Source organism: Arachis stenosperma, chromosome 3 (genome assembly GCF_014773155.1).
Source record: "Arachis stenosperma cultivar V10309 chromosome 3, arast.V10309.gnm1.PFL2, whole genome shotgun sequence".
NCBI lineage: Eukaryota > Viridiplantae > Streptophyta > Magnoliopsida > Fabales > Fabaceae > Arachis > Arachis stenosperma.
Window position 1 is genome coordinate 116,661,426 of NC_080379.1, and position 6,833 is coordinate 116,668,258.

At 39.4% G+C, this 6,833-nt stretch overlaps 1 non-coding gene across 1 annotated transcript; it reads left to right on the forward strand.

Moving 5' to 3' along the window:
* The first annotated feature begins 5,884 nt into the window (after positions 1 to 5,884).
* LOC130971465 (small nucleolar RNA R71) lies at positions 5,885 to 5,992 on the forward strand. The gene has a single exon (XR_009082683.1). It is a non-coding gene; the product is annotated as a small nucleolar RNA R71 (small nucleolar RNA).
* Positions 5,993 to 6,833: the final 841 nt, after the last annotated feature.

Consider the following 6,833-nt stretch of genomic DNA (forward strand, 5'->3'; position numbering starts at 1 on the left):
TTCTTTAATCTCCTTGTTCTTTATTTTCTTGTTTTTCGAATTTTAGTGCTTATGTTTATCTATGTTTGTGTCTTATGATCATTAGTGTCTATGCCTTAAAGTTATGAGTGTCCTATGAATCCATCACCTTTCTTAAATAAATGTTCTTAATTGAAAAAGAAAAGAATTGCATGAATTTTGAATTTTATAACAAGTTTAATTATTTTGATGTGGAGGCAACACTTTTGTTCTCTGAATGTATGCTTGAACAGTGCATATGTCTTTTGAATTTGTGGTTCATGAATGTTGGCTCTTGAAAGAATGATGAAAAAGGAGACATGTTACTGAGGATCTGAAAAATCATAAAAATGATTCTTGAAGCAAGAAAAAGCAGTGAATACAAAAAAAAAAAAAAGCAAGTGAAAAAAGAAAAAAAAACCGAAAAGAAAAAAAAAAGAGAAAGAGAAAAAGGAAGAAAAAGAAAGAAATAAAGTTGTGATCCAAGGCAATAAGAGTGTGCTTAAGAACCCTGGACACCTCTAATTGGGGACTTTAGCAAAGCTGAGTCACAATCTGAAAAGGTTCACCCAATTATGTGTCTGTGGCATGTATGTATCCGGTGGTAATACTGGAAGACAGAGTGCTTTGGGCCACAGCCAAGACTCAATAAGTAACTGTGTTCAAGAATCATCATACTTAACTAGGAGAATCAATAACACTATCTGGATTCTGAGTTTCTAAAGAAGCCAATCATTCTGAATTCCAAAGGATAAAGTGAGATGCCAAAACTATTCAGAGGCAAAAAGCTAAAAGCCCCGCTCATCTAATTAATACTGATCTTCATAGATGTTTTTGGAGTTCATTGCATATTCTCTTCTTTTTATCCTATTTGATCTTCAGTTGCTTGGGGACAAGCAACAATTTAAGTTTGGTGTTGTGATGAGCGGATAATTTGTACGCTTTTTGGCATTGTTTTTAGTATGTTTTTAGTATGATCTAGTTAGTTTTTATTATATTTTTATTAGTTTTTAGTTAAAATTCACTTTTCTGGACTTTACTATGAGTTTGTGTGTTTTTCTGTGATTTCAGGTATTTTCTGGCTGAAATTGAGGGATCTGAGCAAAAATCTGATCCAGAGACTCAAAAGGACTGCAGATGCAGTTGGATTCTGACCTCCCTGCACTCGAAGTGGATTTTCTGGAGCTACAGAAGCCCAATTGGCACGCTCTCAACGGCGTTGGAAAGTAGACATTCTGGGCTTTCCAGCAATAAATGATAGTCCATACTTTGCCCAAGATTTGATGGCCCAAACCGGCGTTCAAAGTCACCTACAGAAATTCCAGCGTTAAACGCCGGAACTGGCACCTAAATGGGAGTTAAACGCCCAAACTGGCATAAAAGCTGGCGTTTAACTCCAAGAAGAGTCTCTACACGAAAAATGCTTCATTGCTCAGCCCAAGCACACACCAAGTGGGCCCAGAAGTGGATTTTTATGTCATTTACTCATCTATATACACCTTAGGCTACTAGTTTTCTATAAGTAGGACCTTTTACTATTGTATTTTTATCGGGAGATCTTTGAATCTTTTGATCACTGGGAGGCTGGCCTCACGGCCATGCCTAGACCTTGTTCTTATGTATTTTCAATGGTGGAGTTTCTACACACCATAGATTAAGGTGTGGAGCTCTGCTGTACATCGAGTATTAATGCAATTACTATTGTTCTTCTATTCAATTCCGCTTGTTCTTGTTCCAAGATATCACCTGTTCTTCAACTTGATAAATGTGATGATCCGTGACACTCATCATCATTCTCACTTATGAACAAAGTGACTGACAACCACTCTTGTTCTACAAGCATACGAGGCTTAGTGAATATCTCTTGGATTCCTGATACACGATGCATGGTTGATTGCCTGACAACCGAGTGCTCGCCTGACAAACGAGCCAGCCATTCCGTGAGATCAGAGTCTTTGTGGTATAGGCAAGAACTGATGGCAGCAATCAAGAGAATCCGGAAGGTCTAACCTTGTTTGTGGTATTCTGAGTAGGATTCAATGATTGAATGACTGTGACGTGCTTCAAACTCCTAGCAGGCGGGGCGTTAGTGACAGACGCAAAAGAATCGATGGATTTTATTCCGGCCTGACCGAGAACCGACAGCTGATTACCCATGCTGTGACAGAGCATAGGCAATGTTTTCACTGAGAGGATGGGAGGTAGCCACTGACAACGGTGAAACCCTACATGAGCTTGCCATGGAAAGGAGTAAGAAGGATTGGATGAAGACTGTAGGAAAGCAGAGAGACGGAAGGGAAGGCATCTTCATACGCTTATCTGAAGCTCTCACCAATGATATACATAAGTATCTCTATCTTTATCTTCATGCTTTATTCGTTTATCACTATACCCATTTGAGTCTGCCTGACTGAGATCTACAAGGTGACCATAGCTTGCTTCATACCAACAATCTCCGTGGGATCGACCCTTACTCACGTAAGGTATTACTTGGACGACCCAGTGCACTTGCTGGTTAGTTGTGCGAAGTTGTGTTTATACCATGGTATTGAGCACCAAGTCTTTGGAGCCATTACTAGGGATTGTTCTGCGTAAAAGTAGTGATCACAATTTCGTGCACCATCTAGCATTTGCAAATGTGTAGGAAGCCAGTACTCTTCTTTGTTGTGGGTTATTGTTGGCCCCTCCTTCTGGTTGATTGGAATTTGATGGATCTCCTTCCATTTCTTGGAATTCCTCCTCAGATTCTTCCTCTCCAATAACGTTCTTCCCTCTTTCAGCTTTTCTTATTCTTCGAAGAGTTCTTTGGTCAAGTTCAGAGAGAATAGGGGAAGCTCTTCCTGTACCTGACATACAAACACACAATAAGAAACACACAGATCCAGAAAACCAGTGAAACTTCAATCTATTGCTAGAGTGAAGTTTTTAGTTAGTTTAAGAAAAAATTCAAATAGTTAGTGTGTTAGTTAAAAATAAAGAAAAAGTGCTTGATCTAGATCTCCACTTCACGTAATCATTGACAATCTATTTCAATCCCCGGCAACGGCGCCAAAAACTTGATGTGTGAAAAACGATCCAACACAAAACTCACCGGCAAGTGTACCGGGTCGCATCAAATAATAAAACTCACGGGAGTGAGGTCGATCCCACAGGGATTGAAGGATTGAGCAATTTTAGTTTAGTGGTTGATTTAGTCAAGCGAATCATGTTTTGGTTGAGTGATTTTGTATCCAACAGTAAGTAAATCACAGAAAATGTAAAGGGGGAGGGAAGAATTGCAGAAATTAAAGAAAACTGAAAGTAAAAGAGCTGAATCTTAAAGAACAAGAAATTAAATGACTGAAACTTAAAGTGCAAGAAATGTAAATTGCAGTAACTTAAAGTGCAAGAAATATAAATTGCAGAAATGAAAAAGGATTTAAGGACTGGGATTTTAGAATTCAAGCAAGGGAAAGTAAATTGCAACAATTATCAAAGCAAGAAGTGATTTGAATTCTGTTAAATCTCAAATAGAAAGGGAAATTAAATTGCAGCAGAGGTTCACAGAAGAACCAAAAGGAAAATTGGATCTCAGGACTCCAGAGACTAGATAGCAAGGTCTAGATCTCAATTGCCTTCCCAAATCCAAGTTCACAAAGCAATTAGCAAGAAATTAAAGAAGAAGCAGTAAAGGAAATGTAGTTGAACTTAATTATGCAGAAGAGGAATGAAAGAGCTCTTGAATGGAGATTGAGACAGAAATTCCTCAATTCTTCACACCCAAGACTCAAACAAGAAAAATAAAAATGCTCAAGCAAGAACCAGGAAGAAGAGAGATCAATTCTCCTCCCCAATTCTCTAAAATCTCAGTTCCTAGCTCTCAATGAAATCTCCAAAATTCAAAAGAAGGTTCAAAATTCAAAAGTGAAAAGAAAGGTCCTAATTACATCAAACTATCTCCTATTTATACACAGTTTCTATTCTTGGATTTTGGAATTTGGATGGGCTTTTGATTTGGTGAAGAAATGAATTTAATTAGATTTTTAATCCAATTTCAGCCCATGAAGAAAGTAGCTCCCAGGAGGCTGCCCTGCCATTGTGGAGGGCAGGGCAGGAAATGATGTGTGCGGCCCTTGGTGCGTGCGTGTGGTGCTGCAGAATGCTGCCCTGCCCTTGTGGAGGGCAGGGCAGAGTTTCTTGGCGCGCCAGATTCTGCCCGCGCGTGCTGCTGCTGGCCGAGACTTCCCTGGTGCGTGCGTGTTGGTGCGCTGGCCATGCACTACAAAAATGCTGCCCTGCCCTTGTGGAGGGCAGGGCAATGTGCCAAGGATAAGGTCCCACGTTCGATACTTGGTGGAGGCACATGTTTCTTTTTTTCCTTGGTTTTCTTGCCACCAAAGTAATGCTTAGTTCCTTGCTTCCTCATGGTGCCATGTTCGATCCAGGGAGAATGAAAGCAAGCTAAATTTTGCTTGATTCTATTGTGCTTGAGCGCTACTCCTTTCCTCCTTGTCCTTGGGTTCGAAACCCATAGGAAGCATTATGAAGCAATTCCTTTTGAATTTCTCTTGGTTGAAGCCTGATATTGCTCTTGAGGAGGGCAGGGCAGAGTTTTTGTTCTCCTTGATCCTTAGCATCAAATTGTGCTCCGCCCTTGTTGTGGGCAGGGCAGTGTTGCCTCTCAAAGCTTGGTTCATTATGTTGCCCTCCTGGATGGCAGTGTGCCCTTGTGGAGGGCAATGTTTGCTTCCTCCCTTCCATGCGCCACACTTCTTCTTCCCTTGGGCCACGCTTTCTTTAAGCCACGCTTTTCCTCTTTTCTTCCTTTCTTCATCTACAAGAAACCAAAACAACCACTCAAAGTATCTCTAAACTCATAAGGTTTATAATTCATTAAAAATCACTTAATTCTTTCTTAAACCTCATGATTTAGCATCAATTTCATGGTGGTTGCTTGATTTAAAGAAGTTGTGCATTTTCATTCCAAATTGCTTACTTAAGATACAAGAAAGTGCATAAAGGCTAATAAAACAAGTGAAATTAGCTTGAAAATGGGTATATGATGACCCGTCATCAGACGTACATTGAGGTCTTCCTCAGTGGCGATCACTGCCTCTTCCTCCTCTCCAAGTTCGGCCATGTGGGTCATGTTAATGGCCTTGCATTCTCCTTTTGGATTCTCTTCTGTATTGCTTGGAAGAGTACTAGGAGGGAGTTCAGTAATTTTCTTGCTCAGCTGTCCCACTTGTGCCTCCAAATTCCTAATGGAGGACCTTGTTTCAGTCATGAAACTTTGAGTGGTTTTGATTAGATCAGAGACCATGGTTGCTAAGTCAGAGTGGCTATGCTTAGAATTCTCTGTCTGTTGCTGAGAAGATGATGGAAAAGGCTTGCCATTGCCAAACCTGTTTCTTCCACCATTATTGTTGTTGAAACCTTGTTGAGGTCTCTGTTGATCCTTCCATGAGAGATTTGGATGATTTCTCCATGAAGGATTATAGGTGTTTCCATAGGATTCTCCCATGTAATTCACCTCTTCCATTGATGGGTTCTCAGGATCATAAGCTTCTTCTTCAGATGAAGCGTCCTTAGTACTGCCTGGTGCAGCTTGCATTTCAGACAGACTTTGAGAAATCATATTGACTTGCTGAGTCAATATTTTGTTCTGAGCCAATATGGCATTCAGAGTATCAATCTCAAGAACTCCTTTCTTCTGATTCGTCCCATTGTTCACAGGATTCCTTTCAGAAGTGTACATGAATTTGTTATTTGCAACCATTTCAATGAGTTCTTGAGCTTCTGCAGGCGTCTTCTTCAGATGAAGAGATCCTACAGCAGAGCTGTCCAATGACATCTTGGACAGTTCAGACAGACCATCATAGAAGATACCTATGATGCTCCATTCATAAAGCTTGTCAGAAGGACACTTTCTGATCAATTGTTTGTATCTTTCCCAAGCTTCATAGAGGGATTCACCTTCCTTCTGTCTGAAGGTTTGGACTTCCACTCTAAGCTTACTCAATTTTTGTGGTGGAAAGAACTTTGCCAAGAAGGCATTGACTAGCTTTTCCCAAGAGTTCAGGCTTTCTTTAGGTTGTGAGTCCAACCATATCCTAGCTGATGAGGATCTTCCAATGGAAGTCCATGGAACTTGCAATTCTGTTGCATTAGAGAAACTAATTGAGCCTTAAGCTCAAAGGTGTTTGCTCCAATGGCAGGGATAGAGATGCTTCTCCCATAGAAGTTAGGAGTAGGTGCAGTAAAGTCACCCAACACCTTCTCTTAGCTTTCGCTTCAAGGTCCTTTCAGGTTCAGGGTCAGCCTCAACAAGAATGCTTTTGTCTTTGCTCCTGCTCATATGAAAGAGAAGAGAACAAGAAAATATGGAATCCTCTATGTCACAGTATAGAGATTCCTTGAGGTGTCAGAGGAAAAGAAAATTAGAAGGAGGAGGTAGAAGAATTCGAACTTATCAAGAGGGATAGAGTTCGAATTGTTCATTGAGGAGGAGTGTTAGTCTATAAATAGAAGGATGTGAGAAGAGGGGAAGGATTTTCGAAAATAAATTAAAAATATTTTAAAAGAAATTTTGAAAATTTGATGAATGATTTTCGAAAATCAAAGTTGGAAAAGAAATAAAATGATTTTTGAAAAAGATTTTTGAAACTAGAAATAAAAAAGATATGATTGAAAACTTTAGTTTTAAAAAAATGTGATAAAAAGATATGATTGAAAAGATATAGTTTTAAAAAGACATGATTGAGAAGATATGATTTGAAAAACAATTTAAAAAAAGATTTGATTTTTAAAATTAATGACCTGCCTAATAAGAAAGATATGATTCAGACATTAAACAT